This window comes from Hippocampus zosterae, chromosome 1 (assembly GCF_025434085.1).
Source record: "Hippocampus zosterae strain Florida chromosome 1, ASM2543408v3, whole genome shotgun sequence".
Taxonomy (NCBI): domain Eukaryota; kingdom Metazoa; phylum Chordata; class Actinopteri; order Syngnathiformes; family Syngnathidae; genus Hippocampus; species Hippocampus zosterae.
Genome location: NC_067451.1, coordinates 25,289,704 through 25,309,487, shown reverse-complemented (window position 1 = coordinate 25,309,487; position 19,784 = coordinate 25,289,704). Strand labels below are relative to the sequence as shown.

The following is a 19,784-nucleotide window of genomic DNA, read 5'->3' as shown; positions in this document are numbered from 1 at the left end:
CTCATGAGGGTTAATAAGTGTGTACTCGTCACAGCTTAACTCAACCTTTTTGAATGTCACGCACAGTTTCTTATGAAGGCACAGCAATATGATTTCCGGCCATTTGCAGTTCACCAAAGGACAACGTGATGTGTCTTTAGTTTATTATTATTATTTTTAACACAGTCCAGATTTCTACTGCATACCATGAAAAATCATGTTTAATAAGATACTTTCTGTAATGTGGTACATATTTATTTTTTCTTCACCAAGGTTGGCCCTGCAAACGGTTCTGTTATGGAAATTTCAGAGGACAGGTTGCAAGGTGATCAGGTAATCATGCCCTTTTCTTTGGCAGCCTGCGGTTCATTCCTCGAGGCCATTCTCAAATGCTACGTTCTAAGTAACCGTAAACAACTATAAATTATGATCATGGAGCGGATCATGTTTAATAATGTGCCGTCAGTTGTCAGAAGACCATTTATACTGCATTCTGCACATCTGCTTGCTTACTTTATCCAGGCTTTATTCCATCCATCTGACTTGGGGCAAAAGGCAAAGTACATTTTGGATTGGTGGCCAGTCAATCGTCACATGGAGACAAACAACCATTTACACTCACATTCACACCTATTCACACCAATTTTGAGTCCGCATCGAACCCGTTTTTGGAGTGTGGGGGAAAGCAGGAGTACCTGGTGAAAGCCCACACACGTGCGGGGATAGTATGCCCACTCCAGGCTCAAACACAGAACCTCATAACTGTTAGTTTTACGTCTTGACCCCTCGACAAAAATGCTGTCCACTATTATTATAATACTGTAGAAAATATTTCAAGACAACATATTCATAGTTTGAACTTTTCATCCAGTCTGTTAACCTTTGTTAAGAACAGTAACGAATCAGCCGAAGGAAACGGCACACATTCAAACACATTCCATCAAGACTTATTAGATATTGCCTGCCCCATTTTCCACATCCTAACATGTGGAGCTTTGCGTACAAAAGACAATCTTTAGTCATACATGAGTGAGCTAATGAAGCCGGTGGCAGAAAATGTCAAGCCTCATTGTTTGATGCCGCTTGTTGTTTTGTCACACACAGCAAAACAGAGCGAAGGTGTTTGTGACAAAGAGGCTTCTCGACTGCCAGGAGGCATTATTCAGTCAAGCAAGTTACACCACGCTATTCGAGTGACGAGTGAGAAAGTCGGCGGGAATCTATTCCATGAGCTGCCATTTTAAAATGCGCGGCATAAATAAGGCGAATCCCTACTGGGACAGCGGAGCACAACACAACATCTTTGTTTGACTTCAGGGAGGCCAGGGAGCGGTGGGGGTCACAATAGGTTATGCTCAGTCAAGTAAATACCCACTTAAGAACAAACTGATGTCTGATTTATTCATAAAAGCCTTGGGTTTTTTTCACTGATGCATGCTAAAGTGCAGCTCCGGCTCAACTAAGCAAAGAGAGAGCGCAGCCAAAAGGGTAAAGTCAATCACAATTTTAATGTGACCTTTGGTGTAAACTTTTCTTCCCAAGAAAGACATTTGAAAATGAATAATAGTGTTCTCAAAACTGCATACAGATCAAACATGACAACAAGGTGAAGTTGCTTTAACTCTTTATGGAATAGGCTGCCTTATTATGATGTGAGGCTAAACTATGTTGCCATTTTTTCTAATATGTTCTGTTTCGCCAAGGTCCATAGAATGGGTGGATGTAAAAAGTTATATTGATGAGATTGGTTAAACTGAGTTACAAACATCAGCAAACTAATGTTTATCCTAATATTACATAATTGCCAAGTTATTAATGTCTAAGCTAACATAATTTTTCAGACCATAAAGCCTGAGAAGTAACTTTATTCTGAATGAGAGCTTTATGTCTCTGACAATCTTTATTTTTGCTTTGAATGTGATTTGAAAGATTATCTCAAATGCTTTGCAAGGGGATTTGATGGAGCCAATGACGGTGTTGAGGTTCATTTACTTGACTGCGGTGTTGGTTCTCTTCCCACTCATTGATCACGCAAATGCAAGTAAATAGTTGTGTGTATATTTATGTGTTGTGTGATTGAGTGGCGGCCAGTTACGGGTGTCGTCTGCCTTGAATGGATGCAAAATATTCACATGGTAAATCTTGGGATCATCCAAACCAGGAAGAAAAGATCTGTAAACTTGTCTGATGATTCAGTCCAGAATGTAACATTGGACTTCCGTCCATCCATCCATTTTCTGATCGGATTTATCCTCACGAGGTTCATGGGGCATGCTGGAGCCAGTAGATGGGGGACACCCTGAACCGGTTGCCTGCCACTCGCAGGGCATACATAAGTCAAGTCAAGTCAAGTCAACAGTATTTATAGAGCACTTTCAAACAGCCATCGCTGCATACAAAGTGCTGTAACATGGAGCGATTTAACATACACAATAAACAGTAAGACAAAATGGTAATAAAGGCGGTAGAAAGCACCAAGCAGTAAAATCATGCTGAGTGGAACGCCAAAGAATACAAGTGGGTTTTGAGGAGGGCTTTAAAGATGGGCAGCGAGGAGGCTTGCCGAATGTTCAGTGGGAGGTTATTCCAGAGAGAGGGACCAGCAACAGAAAAGGCTCGATCCCCTCTGAGTCTCAGTTTAGTTCTTGGTACTTCTAACAAAGACTGGCGCCACAGACCTGAGGCGCCGGGCAGGTGTGTAGGGGCGGATGAGCTCAGAGAGGTAAGGTGGCGCAAGATTATTTAGAGATTTGAAAACAAAGAGGATGATCTTGAAAATAACTCTAAAATGAATGGGGAGCCAATGAAGGGATGCCAGAGTAGGAGTTATATGCTCCCTCTTACGAGTACCAGTCAAGAGGCGAGCAGCGGCATTCTGGACCAGCTGAAGGCGCTTAATGGAGGACTGGCTGACTCCAAAGTACAGGGCATTGCAGTAATCCAGCCGGGATGTGACAAAGGCATGAATTACTGTCTCAAAGTGTTCATGTGAGAGGAGAGGTTTTATTTTGGCCAGCTGTCTAAGGTGAAAGAAGCTGGATTTAACAACGGCACCAATTTGCCGATCGAGTTTGAAATCAGTGTCCAGTTTAAGGCCCAAGTTTGAGACCGTTGATTTCAGATAAGGAGACAGGGGGCCCAAGTCTACAGGATGGAATGTACAAGGGCCACTGGGACCAAACAATATCACCTCTGTCTTCTTTTCGTTGAATTTCAAGAAATTTTGTGCCATCCAGGTTTTGATTTCTTCCAGACAGGAAGGAGTGGCCTTAATGAGAAGGTGTCTTTCTTGCTCAGTGGGACATAGATCTGGCAGTCATCTGCATAGCAGTGGAAGGGAGTACCATGTTTCCTTAAGATGGAACCCAATGGGAGCAGATACAGCGAGAACAGCAGAGGCCCCAGAATTGAGCCCTGTGGAACCACATGACAGGGGAGCAGTGCGTGACTCAGAGCAGCCAAGGCTGACACAAAAGGTCCTGTCAGCTAGATAGGACCTAAACCACGCAAGAGCACTGTCGCCAATGCCCACAAAGTGCTGCAAACGAGTCAGCAGGATACTGTGATCCACTGTATCAAATGCTGCAGTTAAGTCCAATAAGACCAGACACACGTGGTCTCCAGAGTCATTTGCCAAGATGATGTCATTAGAAACACGTAACAGGGCTGACTCCGTGCTATGCATCGTCAAAGGCTGCTGTTGATGATATCCAAGACCGATGCACCAACACTCGGGAGAACCTCCTGAAAGAAGCGTGGGGGAAGAGAGTCGCAAGGGGAGCCAGAGGGCTTTGTCTGGCGAACTACATCCTACAAAAGCGCCAAGGACACAGTATCAAAAGAATTAAGTACAGCTGAACATGGAACATGGACAGAGGGGTCAGATGCGGTATTTGAGACCGGAGTCCTAGCTGTAGAGACCTTATCAATGAAAAACTGAAGGAATCTGTTGCACATCTCGGGTGAAGAATCCGAGCAAGTAGGCAGAGGGGGTTTGAGTACAGAATTATCGTTTTAAATAGTGCGCGTGGGTTGTGACGGTTAGCTAAAATAAGGTCCGACAGATATTCTCTTTTGGCCTCTTTAACTGCGAGCTGGTAGTTAAGTAGTCCTTGTTCATGTGCCGGGCTGGTCACATACTGCACAAAATTAAAAGAGTCGATAAGTCTTAAGAAGTCTTTTGCTAGCGGTTTTTCCAGACAGCACACATGGATATTAAAATCCCCCATTAGGAGGATATGATAATATCTCAGCCTGATTTCCGCAAGTAAGGTTGAAAAGTCACTTAAAAAGTCTTTGTTGTATTTAGGAGGACGGTAAATGACAGCACAAAGCACCGGGAAAACACGACCCACTTCAAAGAAGGTTGCTTCAAAGCTGTTGGCCGATGTGGTGAATGTGCACCGTTTACATTTGAAATTGTTCTTAAAGATGCTTACCGTACCTACACCACGTCCTGATGTCCTCGGGGTATCGAGGAAACCACAGTTAGGTGGTAACAATTCAATCAAAGCGTTGTACTCACCCGTACCTGCCCAAGTCTCCGTCAGACACAGAAACAGACTTTGAAGTCAAGATGGCGCCCGAGTAGGCAGCCGTCAGCAAGTGCTCTCATGAGCCTTGCTTTTCTTGTTGTTCTTGTGTTTCTTTTGTCACTTTGTGTTTGTTGTTACGTCGTGTGGACTTGATGTGGACCTTTTTCAGCATTTTTTGGCCACGACATTCATCAAGGAGGAGACTCTGTGCTTGGTGGTTGCGCCTTCTCGGCAGCATGGGTATACCAGCACTGTTTTTGACTGGAGGAATGTCGGCGCCATTTGACTGTCTTTGCTGGACAGTCCCGGGGCGCTTGTGTCTTGCGCCTGTAATGGGCAGCATTTTTCACAGCCCCGCTTTGTTCAGCGGAGAGATCGGTGCTATTGAACGGTCTGCGGCTGGATGGATGGAGGTCTTAAGGAGCCGACGATGAGAAGAAAGGAGCGTTGGCGCAGAGTGCCGATGCGGATTTGGAGCTGGGAGTCGCGGCTTGGAGTTTGAAGCGGATTATGTGGGACAGGAGAAGTGAACTAATCTCTTTTCGTCAATGGACGCTACAGCTTCGTGTTTGCTTTCAAAACTTTGCTTGTAGCAGACGTGTGCACATTTTCAGCATGATGTCTCTGATCCACTGGTGAAAGGACACTTTGATCCTCTCCTCTTTCATCTATAACTGCTTCAGACAACAAAGTGTATGCAGAAAAGTGGTGAAGATTGCACGACTGTCTCTGTCCTATGTGTTGTCTTGTGTTATTTCTGTTATTTTGACTTCAAAATGGCGCCGCGAGAGTGGCTGCCTTTCCAGCAGCTCCTATTTTTTTGTTGTTCTACTTCTTCCTTTCATAACTTTGCTGCTGTGAATCTGGAATTTCTCCATTGCGAGACTAATAAAGGTTTTCTTAAAATCCAAGTCATTGGAAAGGAAATACTCCCTCAGAATATTTGTCATGTTCGTCAGCGACCGGGCGTTTAACAACGCGATCCTCGTGGAAGTAGCAACGGTAGGGATTGCCTCTGTCGATCGCCGAGCCCGGGGGAATTCCCTCAAAAGGTTTCGCTGGACTCCTCCCCGAGAAAGGCGCGCAGGGTAGAAATGTCGTGGCGCGTTGGGAGAGCCAACGACTGTTAGCAAGCACGAGGCGACGGGGTCGAGGGCACACCACGCCGGAGCGATCGAAGTGCGTCTCAGATCCCGTTTCAGCTTCACGAGTTGACCACAGCGTTTGCCGCGGCGGCGGCGCTTCCGTGAAGGGAGTGAGCGAACGCGGAAGAGATCAGCCGGCAGGCGAGCCAAGAACGGAGGTAGCGTCTTTTCACCACTGTCTTGCCAAAACGCGGCCAAATCTCAGTGTTGTTGAATCAATAACAACGATCGGCGATCATAAACCAACCGAGACGCTGTTAGGGAGGTAACAAGCATTGCGAAAAGTAAAAAAAACCCGAAATGGCAGGAGCGTCGCCGAACACACTGGCGCACAAGCGGCCATCTTAGGCTTCTAAGAATAAACCAAACAAACATTTGCACTCACATTCACTTTTTTATTTGGACAATAGAGAGTATTCAATCGGCCTGCCGTGCATGGTTTTGGAATTTGGGAGGAAACCTGAGTACCATAGAAAGCCCAAGCAGGCATAGGAAGAATACACAAACTCCACACAGGAAGGACGGAGCTGGAATCGAACCCGATACCTCTGCACTGTGAGGTCGACGCGCGAACCACTTGACCAACATTTGTCAATTTACGTATGTATTTATTTATTCATTCATTCATTCAAATTATTTGTTAAGTTTAACGGACTAGATGGAATCAACTCATTCGCTACTCCTCCTCCTTTGTAAATTTAAAACTCGTAAACAACTTTACGGATCCACAAATACGAATAAATGACAGACAATTTTAGACATGAGCTCTGCTCGATTTGTGAGTGCACTGGGAGAAACAGCTGCATTATGCGCAACGTACCTGATTTTTACTGCTAATTACAAAAGAATGGAAAAAGGCAGAATCTTTTTATTTTGATCATGAAAGGAGAGAATTTATTCTTTCATATGATAGATTTAATGAATCATTTCACACAATAGCCTGTGGGTGTTGTAAAATGTCAGAATTCTCTAAAATGGCTGGAAGTAGGTTCAAATTTTGGTGATATGAAGCCAAGTTATGCATATGAATATATGTCAAGTAAAGTAGAATTTTTGTAAAGCAAAAATGGAATGAAGCACTGCCCGAGCTAAGAATTAACAATGCTGCTGATGACGGTGGACTCATCTAGTAATTAAACAAATGTCTTATTTCACCTAACTTCCGATATTTATTCTCCTGTTGTCGGGGCTAATAAGATAAGATAAGATATCCTTTATTTGTCCCACACTGGGGAAATTTAATGTATTGGGGGGTTAAATATCAAAAAAAAATTGACAAGCCATGCAACTGTAATCACTGAGATTTCCTATTCAAACTTCAATTTTTATAGTAGAAACATATGTGTGTGTATATATATATATATATATATATATATATATATATATATATATATATATATATATATATACAGACTGTGGCTCGAGTGCGATAATTTGATACACTGATACATGAAAAGACTCACCTTCTAAGTAATTAACACTTATTTGCATTGTTCAAACTACTGACAGCTCCCAGCGAATGACCTCCACCTCTCCTCTGGCCGATGTTTCCAGCAACATCTCATCTTGTGCTACCCCCCCACCCCCCACCCACGACAAATATCTGACAGACACATTTGCATGCTAAATGTTGGCCGTTGGCTGAGTATAAAGCTGCTGGAATAAATAAATAAATAAAAGCATTAATGATAAGCATGTGTTTTTACTACAAGACGAGATATGTAACATGCCCAAAATGCTCGGAGGTGATAATTATTTGTCAAAAGTTTCAGCAAGAAGACTGATGGCAAGTAAAAACAGTCGTCCAAACTAAATCTACAGTTGCTGACATTGAAATCTGTCATGGCCTCTGAGCAGTTGTTTTAAATAACCGCGTTAACAATGGAAAACAGTAGCATCACGTGTTTGATAATGCAGAGTGTGTGGCGTCGATCGTCACGCATTATCATCCCACTTCAAAGCTTCCCGTAACACAATTCAGTCTGAAACGTCATGCTGAATGAAAAATAGCCATCTGTTCATTATCTCCTCCTGATCCGTACGGGAAAATACAGCCCCAAAATAGCATCAAACGGGCCGAGCCGGCGTTTGAAAGTGGGCGTCTGAAGCACTCACTTGTATCCTACTCAGGGGGCTGAGTCTTTTGGATACCGATCCAGACTGACTTCATTTCAAGGTGGTGAAGGCGAGGATGCCGCAAGCATGCCGCAAACAATACAGACAGCAAATGAGTTATTTTTTTTTTTTTAAACGCATTAATTGACACACAAGGGAATAAAACGTCTCATCTGCTCTCCTTGAAGCTCTCCCTTGCTAAGGTGTGGGCCTGTTTTTTGAAGTCGGGCTACAGCTTTGCAGCTCATGGTCAGGAAAAGACTGCCTCTAATAGATGCCGTACTCTATGTGGGCACCATCTAGAGCTAATTAAGACTAGAACTCCCCTTTACTTTGAATACTTGAGAAATCAGATGGTTTTGGACTCCCAACTCCGCTTAATTGTTCCCCGAGAAAACAAAACCACACATTAAATATAAAGCAACGTTTCCAAAGTTATTTTCCTAAAACCTTCAGTGCTATGCTGCATAACGACACCGTGATATAACCGTAGCCAACATAATCTTACTCCATCCAAATTGTTGGTTTTTGGATATGACTAAATATAATGCATCGATTGAAGTGTCTTTCAAAGGCTTCTTAAGAAGAAGAGCACAGATGGTGCGGGCCGAGAACCACTCGGTTAATGACACCTCAGTTCTCTCCTGTGTGTTGTTTCGAAGAATTTATACGCCCAAACTATGACAATGAGCGCGACCGTGTAAGCTGACATGACCTTATCAACCGCTGTGCCATCTCATTAACACATAGCCACTTATTCACTTGCAGAAAGGGCACATGCCCCTGGCAGCTGAAAGCGGATTAAACTGCCACCACTAAGATTTTGAGAAAGTTTAGAGGACTGGGAAGCATTGGAAATGAAATTTAAAAGAATTAACATTCAGCATTTCGTCTGAGTTAATGACAGATGAGGTCTAAGGAGAAATTCTTTCTGTTTGCATGTGGACATGGCAGGATGGCATTGCGCTGGTCGACTTACAAACGCGTCAACATGCAAAATACAGCAAAGGTGTTGACCATATTCACTGTTCGGAATTTCCTCAAATAGTTGCTAGGATGAGTCATTCACATTTGATGTACAAATTAAAGTCCAGTGAGAGTTGACCAACCAGGAACAATATGGGAAGATAACACAAATTATGTCAACTCAGACATTAATGTGCATATACAGACGTTAAATAGTTGACTAAACTATGGATGTTCATCCATCCATTTTCCGAACCACTTAATCCTAACTCGGGTCGCGGGGGGTGCTGGAGCCAGCCGATCCCAGCCGTCTTCAGGCAGTAGGCGGGGTGCACCCTGAACCAGTAGCCAGCCAATCGCAGGGCACACAGAGACGAACAACCACGCGCGCTCACACTCACACCTAAGGACAATTTAGAGTGTTCAATCAGCCTGCCATGCATGTTTTTGGAACATGCGAGGAAACCGGAGCACCCGGAGAAAACCCATGCAGGCCTGGGGAGAACATGCAAACTCCACACAGGGAGGCCGGAGCTGGAATTGAACCCGGTACCTCTGCACTGTGAAGCCGACGTGCTAACCACTGGACTACTGGGCCGCCTATGTAATAGTTATATATACTGTATTAAAAAAAAAAATCCTCGTCTCACCCCTCACGCACAGATTTTTCGGTAGACTATGCCAGCCACCTGGTTATGGCGTTCCATGTAGGCTTTCCCTGCCAGCATCTTACACCCTGCAGTTATGTGTTGGATTGTCTCAGGTGCCTCTTTGCACAACCTACACCTTGGGTCTTGTCTGGTGTGGTATATCTGGGCCTCAATGGCTCTGGTGCTCAGGGCCTGCTCCTGAGCAGCGAGGATGAGTGCCTCTGTGCTCTGGTGCTCAGGGCCTGCTCCTGAGCAGCGAGGATGAGTGCCTCTGTGCTATCCCTCAGGCCAGCCCTCTCTAGCCACTGATAGGACTTCTTGAGATCAGCCACTTCGGTTTTGGTCCAGTGGTACTTCCTGTGTAGGGGCTTGTCCTCCCATGATGGTCCCTCTTCCAGCTCCTCATCCTCTGTTCCCCATTGTCTGAGACATTCTCTGAGTATGTCATCCGTTGGAGCCTTCTCCTTGATGTTATCATGGAGCTTGGATGTTTCATCCTGGACAGTGGTTCTCACACTTACTAGTTCCCAGCTTCCTTCCTTTCGGCTTGCGTACAGTCTCAGGGTGCTGTTTATTGTGTATGTTAAATCGCTCCATGTAGAGCACTTTGTATGCAGCGATGGCTGTTTGAAAGTGCTCTATAAATACTGTTGACTTGACTTGACTTGACTTGCCATTGAGCTGGCTTCTTAGGACTTGCCTCACTCGCTGGAGGTATTTGGCCAGAGCCGCTTTCCTTGTTGCCAGTTCGAAGTTGCCATTGGCTTGTGGTATACCGAGGTACTTGTAGCTGTTCTCAATGTCTGCTATTGTTCCTTCGGGGAGTGAGACCCCTTCAGTGCGGACTTCCTTTCCTCTCTTAGTCACCACCCGACTACATTTCTCAAGCCCGAATGACATCCCGATGTCGCTGCTGTAGATCCTGGTTGTGTGGATCAGGGAATCTATGTCCCTTTCGCTCTTAGCATACAGCTTTATGTCATTCATGTAGAGGAGGTGACTGATTGTAGCTCCATTTCTGAGGCGGTATCCATAGCCTGTCTTGGTGATTACTTGGCTTAGGGAGTTCAGTCCTATGCAGAACAACAGTGGGGAGAGTGCATCACCTTGGTATATGCCACATTTGATGGACACTTGGGTAAGTGGCTTGCCCTTGGCTTCAAGTGTGGTTTTCCACATCCTCATCGAGTTCGCAACGAAGGCTCTTAGGGTACTGTTCACCTTATACAACTCCAAGCATTCAGTGATCCATGTATGTGGCATCGAGTCATAGGTTTTCTTGTAACCAATCCAGACTGTGCACAGGTTGGTACGTCGGGATCCGCAGTCTCGTGCGACTGTTCTGTCAACCAGGAGCTGATGTTTGGCTCCTCTGGTATCTCTACCAATGCCCTTCTGTGCTTCGCTCATATATTGATCCATGTGTCCACTTATCTTAGCCACAATGATGCCTGACATGAGCTTCCATGTTGTGGAGAGACAGGTTATTAGCCGATAGTTGGATGGGACTGCACCCTTTGAGGGATCCTTCATGATCAGGATCGTTCGCCCTTCGGTTAGCCATCCTGGGTGAGTCCCATCCCTCAGCAGCTGGTTCATTTGTGCTGCTAGGCGCTCATGGAGTGCTACGAGTATCTTTAGCCAGTAGGTGTGGACCATGTCCAAGGACCGTGACCAAGGACAGAGGAAAAGCCGTTGTGGTGGATGTAGCGGTCACAAATGATGGAAACATCAGAAAGAAGGAACATGAGAAACTCGAGAAATACCAAGGGCTCAGAGAGGAGCTGGAGAGAGCCTGGAAGGTAAAGATGACAGTCGTGCCAGTGGTGGTCGGAGCACTCGGGGCAGTGACACCCAAACTAGATGAGTGGTTGGAACAGATTCCGGGAACAACATCGGACAGCTCAGTCCAGAAATGTCCAGTGCTGGGAGAACAGCAAGGATACTGCGCAGAACCCTCAAGCTTCCTGGCCTCTGGTAGAGGACCCGAGCTGAATGAGGGATGGACACCACCTGAGGCGGAGACGAGGATATTACAGTTTACCCCCAGTAAGTCCCAGGGACTCACTGATCAGAAAAGTATGAGTCCCATTATGGATTTAGAGAGTCCCAAATTTCGAATTCTGAAATGGTCTACTTATTCAATCGCATTTGATTCTTCTAGCTGTCCATCCTGTCTGATAATGATACTTGCTCCAAGGGAGGGGAGGATGGGTTGGGTGGGTGGGGGTCAGCGACTGTCGTTGTCGCTGGTGCCACTTCTCGTGGGCATAGAGACCGATCCTTGAGCCGCAGACTCGACCACAGATGGAGCAAGGGAAACCGGATACAAGGGGAGTATCAGCTGCCCGCAGATGTCGTTGAATGTGTTTCTCGGTTCGTCTGGCTTGGTTAATTTGGTGTATTTGAGAGATTGCAGTGGCACAAGTGATCTGCCAGGTTGGACTGTTGAGTGCAAGTGTTTCAAACTGCGTGGGGTTGACGTTGGCTCGCTTTAGGAGGTCCCTGCTGTAGTCCTTGAGGCGTCGCTTTTGCCCCCCAGCAGAACGCTTTGCACCTCTCAGTTGGCCATAGAGGTCCTGGCGGGGCAGGCGGTTGTCTGGCATGCGAATGGTGTGTCCGATCCACCGAAGATGTTTCTTCGCCACGGCCGCTTCCATGCAGATGGAATTGGTGCTTTTGAGGATGTCTGTATGGGGAATTCGATCTTCCCAGGACAGGCCGAGGATCTTTTGCAAGCAGCGGATGTGGAAGGCTTCCAAGGTAGTAATGTGCCGGCGATATGGAGTCCATGACTCTGACCCGTAGAGCAGAGTGGAGAGACATACTGCCTTATACACAGCAATCTTGGTACGGGTCTTCAGTTTTCGGTTTTCAAAGACCCTGCTGCGTAGGCGACCAAAGGATGATGATGCTTTATTAATACGGGTGTGGACTTCAGTGTCAAGGGAACAATTTGACGATAAAGTGGAGCAAAGGTAGGTGAAATGGTCCACTACTTTTAGTGGAGTGCCATTAATGTGAAAGGTGAGGGATGTGGAAGTTGGGGTAGTGAGTTGGAACATGACCTCAGTTTTTTTAATGTTAATCTGAAGACCAAAGATTGGTACAGATTGGAAATGGTGTCCAGGGCGTGCTGCATAGAGTTTGAACTGTGACCTAGTATAGTGCAGTCATCAGCATACTGAAGCTCACAGATCTGACAGATTTTTGTCTTTGTGTGAGCCTGGAGCCGTCTGATGTTGAAGAGGCTTCCGCCTAGGCGGTACTCCATATGGACACCGTCTTCATGTCCCATGCCACGGTGGAGGAGGCACGTAATGGCAGAAAGGAGGATGTTAAAAAGAACTGGAGCCAAGACACAACCCTGCTTCACCCCAACTTTCACCTTGAAGAGCTCTGACTGGAGTCCTCCAATGAGCACTCTGGCTTGCATCCCATCATGCAGCTGCTGGAGGATGCTGAGAAACTTGGGTGGCACCCCAAGTTTGGAGAGGTGTTTCCAGAGCAACTCACGGTTGATGGTGTCAAAGGCTTTGCTGAGATCGATGAAGGCTATGTACAGGTCCTTGTGATGTTCTCTGCTTTTCTCTATTAGCTGTCTTAAAACAAAGATCATGTCAATGGTGGATCTAGTCTTCCACACTGAGTTTCTGGAATCACACTTTCTGAGATGTGCTTGACCAGCCTGCTGAGCATGATTTTGACCAAGATCTTTCCTGCGGTGGAGAGGAGAGAGATTCCTCGGCTATTCCCACAGGCTGCTCTGTCCCCTTTCTGCTTATAAATAACAACGTTAGCATCCTTCCAATCCTGCGGGACGGTTCCATGTTCCCAGATGTTTTGAATCAGGAGGTGCAGTCAACGCGTGAGGAGATAACCTCCGTGTTTGAAAACCTCTGCAGGGATGCCATCAGGACCAGCGCTTTTGTTGTTCTTTAGGCCCGCAATGGCTTGCTGGGTTTCAGAATAGGATGGTGGGATGTCGAGGCTCATGATTGTTGGCAGGTCTGGAAGATTGTCCAGAATGTGTGGGTTGACAGGGTTGGTATGGTTGAGAAGATTTTGAAAGTGGTTTGCCCAACGGGCAAGGATCTCATGGTGGTCCTTGAGGAGTGCAGAGCCATCTGCTGATCGGACTGGAGCAATTGCCCGCTTCTTGGTACCATACATGGCTTTGATGGCATTGTAGAAGCCCTGGGTGTTGTTACAGTCTGCCAGGTTTTGGATCTCATTTGCCTTCTGCACCCACCAGGTGTCCTCCATGATACGGAGTGCTCGCTGGGTCGCTGTTCTAACTGCCGAAAAGGTGGCTTTACGGGTGAGAGATGTAGGGCAGGACAGGAGAGCTCTATGGGCCTCATGCTTTGCTTTCAGAAGTGTATGTATCTCGGTTGAGTTGCAGTAAAACCAATCCTGGTGGCGCCTCCTTGACTGGCCAAGCACCTCCGAAGCTGTGCTCTGGATAGCCTGGTGCAGAGCTGGCCAGTCACCTGATTCCTCCGGGATCTTGTCAAGGTTTTCAGCAAGGAGTCGCCGGAGGTTGGCTCTGGTGGTGGGGTTGTTCAATGCTGCACAGTTGAGCCTTTTGTTGGGAGCTGTCCTTGGATGACGGGGTTGAATGCTCATGAGGAGTTTGGATCTGACCATGAGATGGTCAGTCCAACACTCAGCTCCGCACATGACACAGGTGATGAGGACATCCCGTATGTCCTTTTGACGGACAATCACATAGTCCAGGAGATGCCAGTGTTTGGAGCGGGGGTGCCCGCGTGTTGTTGGAGTTAGTGATGACCAACTGATGTTCTGCACAGAGGGAGAGGAGCCGAAGGCCGTTGGTGTTCATTTTTCCCACTCCATGCTGGCCAATAACTTTGCTCCACACCAGGTGTTCCGTGCCCACCCTAGCATTGAAATCTCCCATGACTATGAGCTTGTCCGTAGCCGGTGTTTGCTGCAGGATGGTGTCCAGAGCTCTGTAGAAATCCTCCTTTATATTGTGCTCGGCATTCAGAGTTGGTGCATAGGCACTGATGAGTGTGGCAAAGCGTCCCTTTGCCAGGGGAATGCGCCATGTCATCAGTCTTTCATTGATGCCGGTGGGGGATTCTGGGATGCGCTTCAACAGTTGGGACTTTACAGCAAAACCAACTCCATGGTTTCGACGAGTGCCTTCGGGGACTCCTTTCCAGAAAAAGGTATACCCTGCACCAACTTCTGTCAGGGAGTCCTCTCCATGTATTCTGGTCTCGCTGAGAGCTGCGATATCGATGTTATACCTCGCGAGCTCTGTGGCCACAAGTGCTGTCCTCCGGTGGGGCCTGCCAAGAGTTTCAGCCAGGTCCAGCAGTGTGCGGACGTTCCACGAAGCTATGCATAGATTTTTTCTATTTAGTTTATTATCCTTTCGACCGCAAGGGGGATGCTCCGACGATTGCGATTTACCATCCGGAGTGTGGAGAGCAGACAATTTTTAGACCATTTTTTCTAGGTCCCTCCCCATCACAGGGGTGAGCAGTGTGGAGCTGCTCAGTCACAATGGAAGCTGCCGAAGAGATGCGCTGCTCCATCCCGCAATGTCAACGACCATCACTCCATTGCCGCCTGTGTGTATGGTTTGGCTAGGCACTCCCAGCCACATCCTTGGCCTGTGCCCACCGCCATTCCACATTGCCACAGGACTTTGGGGGATTATGGGGATGCAGGGTGGGGTATTGGGTGTGGGGTTGGGGCAAGAAGCTTGCGCAAAGGTTCGGATTAAGGTGTGTGTGCACAGTCCTCACTCCCACCATTTTCACTCCTGCCAGGTGGTTTCCGGTGGCATGAGGGTACCCATGACGACCTTCTCCTGGCAAGAGTTGCAGGGGGCTGCCGGTAGTCCGGTCTGTTGGACTCCGCCTATGCCTGCCCCCAGGTGCGGGTTTGGGATCACTCTTTGTCTGGCCTCTACCCTTCGACCTGTTCGGCTTGGGTGACCCTGCCAGGAGTGCGGGACTCCTGCCGACATAGCTCTAGGGGTCATGGAGACGCGCAAAGTGCCTCACCACGATAAGGTGGTGATCCCATCGAGGCACCGCATTTGATAATATGCGGTGCGCATTTGATAATAACACAGACAACAACAATATACATTGACAATAGGTTTATTTCTTATAAACTAATGCTGCTAAATTTTAATTAATTCAGATTCTTTACTCTGCTTCCAATGATGCAATGATTTCACTTGATTGCAACACTTGTTTTAACGTTACACAACTTGGCAATTGTCTGCTTTCCACGAGGTTGAAGTCCGATCTCCCCAATGAGAACGGAAATCTCATCACGCGAGATTACTTAACGAGATCAAAACAACAATGGCGGCGATTGTCGAATTGCAACACTGCGTTGCTGGAAAAAAAGATGTACCATAGTTTGTTTTGTTTTGACTGAGAAATTTTCTTGCGTCCCAAAAACGCACATTATTTGGAACTTTGCGTCCTGCGGGAAAATTATGCGTCTAGGACGTGGGACACTGATCAATATAAAATGTTGTTTTGTTTTTTTAAATGCATTAGAAAAATCTAAGCCTCCACTTTGATATATGCCTGACCGCATGTGTAGTCCCTCAGCCACTTGTAAAAATCCAAAATGTTAAACATCAGAATTGCAAATGTTAACGTGCGAATTTGCATTCTGGGTTTGCATTTTGACCTTTGTCAGTTGCAATGTTCTGATTACTTATGCCAATATATTTATATATATATCTGGTGTTTGTGTACAATGCAGAGAAGCATTTACAACTACTAAATAAGATATTCAGATGGCATCATCTTTTCCAAATGTCACTATATCACGGTATACATCAACCTTTCGCCAAAAATATGAATCGAATTCTTTCGACATATTTAGCCTCCTATTAAAGACATCAGCAGCTGCTGCATTTTTTTCCCCCGTAGACCCAATAATTAATTAGAATGTTCCTCTTCAATAACAATATTGGTGTGGGAGAGTCCTGCATTTTATTGCATAGTTGAATCTTAATCCATCATATGTAGGTTGACTTTTACGGAGAACGATGGTGCAGTATTTCCACCCATCCATCCAAGTCTGAAGACAAGATGGATGTAAACAACATTTGGGAGTGTCGATGTCAATGTCTGGTCTTCTTTAAAGACCTGACTCCACATAGATTCTCACACAACATGTGGTCAGTCTCTATGCTTTAAATTGGGTTGTGTCCCTCAGCTGGTGTTTTTAGGTAGTGATACAGTTAATGGTCAGGTGTCAAGTAAACCTAGCCAATCATCTTTTGAGTAATACTTGGGGCTAAAACTATTTCAAGAGTACCGTTTTTGTTGTTGTTGTTTTTTTTTTTTAAACGCAACCCACCCGGGTTTATAGTTAGACCCAATGTGACACGCTTATAAAACAAAAATGCTTTTGTTCATCAATCTCCAGCGAGTCACGTCATTTACAGATTGCCGAGTCACCCATCAGCCATTGTAATGCATTGCTGGTTGTCCAGTTAACTGCTGTTTGTGATTGTTATCGAGTTATTCAGCGAAATGCCACGGTACTGACGGCTGATGCACTGTTTACATTCAGGCAAACCGTTGTTTGAGTAACCAAAAAGAAAAGAATAGGGCACATAAATGGACCACAAAATTGGAACAAAGCGAATGAAATTCACGCCGATGTCAACCAGCATTCTTTGTTGCCCGTTTTCTTAACTGGATTTGCAAAAAAGGTAGGTGTGCTAATCAATGAATAACTCTGTCTGCTGTTTATGAAAACATTTGATTCAAAGTATTATACATGTACATGGACGTAATCATGTACGAAAACATTTAAACTATATGAGTCAATGGATGGAATCTTTTGTAACGGTTTTTAACAATGCTGCTGATATAACGTGCGTAGTGGCTGACAACACAACAGCAACAGAACTACCTTCACAATGACAATGTAGGACACCAACCACCAACTATGACTTGTGCTCTCAATGCTAGTTTGAATACATGGAGCAAGTAAGTAATCCCATCGTGCGCAATTTACAGCACGGCACAGCCTCGAATTGCAAACAATAATGCTTGGCTAATAACCGCAGGCTACAATAGCTTACTATTCTTCCAATCCCGATGGGTCTCATCTTCACTCCATGTCCGGCCGTTCAGGCACAACATTTTCCACATCCTGAGCATCTGGCTCCTACATACATGATCCAACATCATCACATCTTGCCAACAACTTCTTCGTCCTCCAACTCTTTGAACACGTGGATTCCCTCAGAGAAGTTTGAAACGTTGCTTTCTGAATCGATGTCTGACTGGCTTTGTACACTTTCTAGAATGAGCCCCACGATTGTTGTCTTAAATTGACGCCACATCTCCGGGTTGGCACTCGTCAGGATCTCACTTCGCTAAAACAATTACTTTGTCTAATTTACAAACTAGAAAATGATTTTTTTTCATGTACTGTATTAAAGGGATTTTGTTTAATTGCTTGTAACATAAAAATATTTCATTTAGGATTTTCTAGAATTACTGAGGTCATTTAAAAAATTCCAAACAGAATATATTTTACCTCTAACTATTCTTTGTGTCTTTGTACTCACGTAATTACAATAAAAAAAATGTTCCCCCTGATGGGAGACGTCTACAGTATCGAGGGAGGCATTCCTATGTCTTTAGTAAATGGCCTGTCTGCTTACTAACTGGTGGCAGAGCATCTTTATTTTAAGTAATATGGTATGTTGTTGCATACTCGCTCTCGTAATGGTTAAAATATTTTCAGCCTAGCCATGATCTTTATTTCATCGGTAATCTTTCAGGTGACTGGAGGCTAATTTTAGAGCTGCCAGCTGTCATCCGGCACGGACTGTCACTGTCACTGACTGTACTGTGATCCGTGGCAGCCGGTCTTGTTATCAGAGGAAGGCTTGTGACCCGTATTACTAATGTATGTGAAATGCTTTGGCTTTTGAATCCGATACCAAAAGACTCGGATGCTATGCTGGACCGACCACATGTAATGGAATCATGGCAGAAGTTGGAACCTGGAGTGACAATGAATCACAATACACTATGTTATCACAGTTTATTGTTCAATGCGTTTGCGTTGACATACAGGATACATAAGTTCAGCTGTTCTAGCAGGCCGTTTCCTGCCATTCGTGTCGTCACATCTTATAACACAGGTTTGCAGAACGCTTCCACAGCACCAGATCTAATTGTTGAAAGTTATCACAGTCCAGAGGAGCGTACGAAAGAATTTCAGAGGGGTTAAATATACCTTGGAACCCAGTGAACAATCATGACATTACCAAAATCTGGATGTCCCTCCAAAATTGAGGAAAGAACAAGAATACTGGTCAGGGAAGCTGCCAAGTGGACCACAGAAACATTGAATGAGCTGCAGGAATTTCCGGCAAGTAATGGCCGTTTAGTTCAAGTGACAATGACTTCCCTTTCCCTTCGTAAATCTGATCAATGGGGCAGTGTGGCAAGATTTGATCTCACAAGGACATCGATCCAAAATTGGCTACATTTTGCAAGATAAGAAAATGTGTTATGGTCCAATGAAACCTAAATGTAACTTTTTTTGGCTGTAATTTCAGCAAGTATGTTTAGCACACACACAATACTACCCATCACTAATAGAACCTCCACGCCACTTTGAAGCATGATGGTGGCAACATGTATTGGGGCTGTTTTTCTTAAGATTAGTCAAGGTGAGGGAAAACGTTTCCAAAGACTTGTCAGTGTTACCACAAAACTGCCAGTGTTCCGTTCGAAAACATAAGCACAGTCCTACTAGAACAGATGAACTTTATTTGGGGTTTATTCGAGGTGTTTTAAATGGAAGCAGTTGTGTGCTGACACCCATTTAACATTCAGTTCTGAACACAGCCACATCCTAAGTTATTAGTGTGCACAATTGTGTACACCAATAACATTAGACATCTCAGTTTTTTTAAATTGCATGTTACAGGTTTTGGGTAACATTGATGGTGGAAAAAAAAAGCTTTGAAATGATTTTAACATTTTTTAAAATTATCATTCAAAAAAAAACAACTTACATTTTTATGTCCACCCTCGAGGGTAATGCAAGATCTAGTCAGATGAGCAAATGTACTTCAGGTGGTTAATATTTTAATGGTTTTCGTTCAAACCAATGACCCCACATGGCTTCTGATAACTTCTATAGTTTTATGTTCATCCCCACTGAACCACTTACCCTGTTTCCCTGTACGATCTGCATTATTCATGCGGTACAATTGAGTTTATAGGCTCTTAAGAGTACAATTCAAGTGTGGAAGGAAATGGGAAGGTGAAAGAATCTTAGCAGCACACTAAGTAAAGCTCCGGAAGGTTTCATCTACACCGGCAGCCAGTGTGCCATGAAGTCATTATTAT

The 19,784-nt window shown here is 45.2% G+C and overlaps 1 protein-coding gene across 8 annotated transcripts in view; it reads left to right on the top strand.

Annotated features, from left to right (window-relative positions):
- enox2 (ecto-NOX disulfide-thiol exchanger 2) overlaps window positions 1-19,784 on the top strand; it is a 236,424-nt gene that overhangs the window by 74,163 nt on the left and 142,477 nt on the right. For 2 of the 8 annotated variants that reach the window (XM_052074145.1, XM_052074127.1), the window contains exon 2: window positions 253-312. The exons of the other annotated variants lie outside the window; for them this stretch is intronic. The gene's annotated coding sequence lies outside the window, so the exon portion shown is untranslated. The remainder of the gene's footprint in view (window positions 1-252; window positions 313-19,784) is intronic. 8 annotated transcript variants of the gene reach the window in all.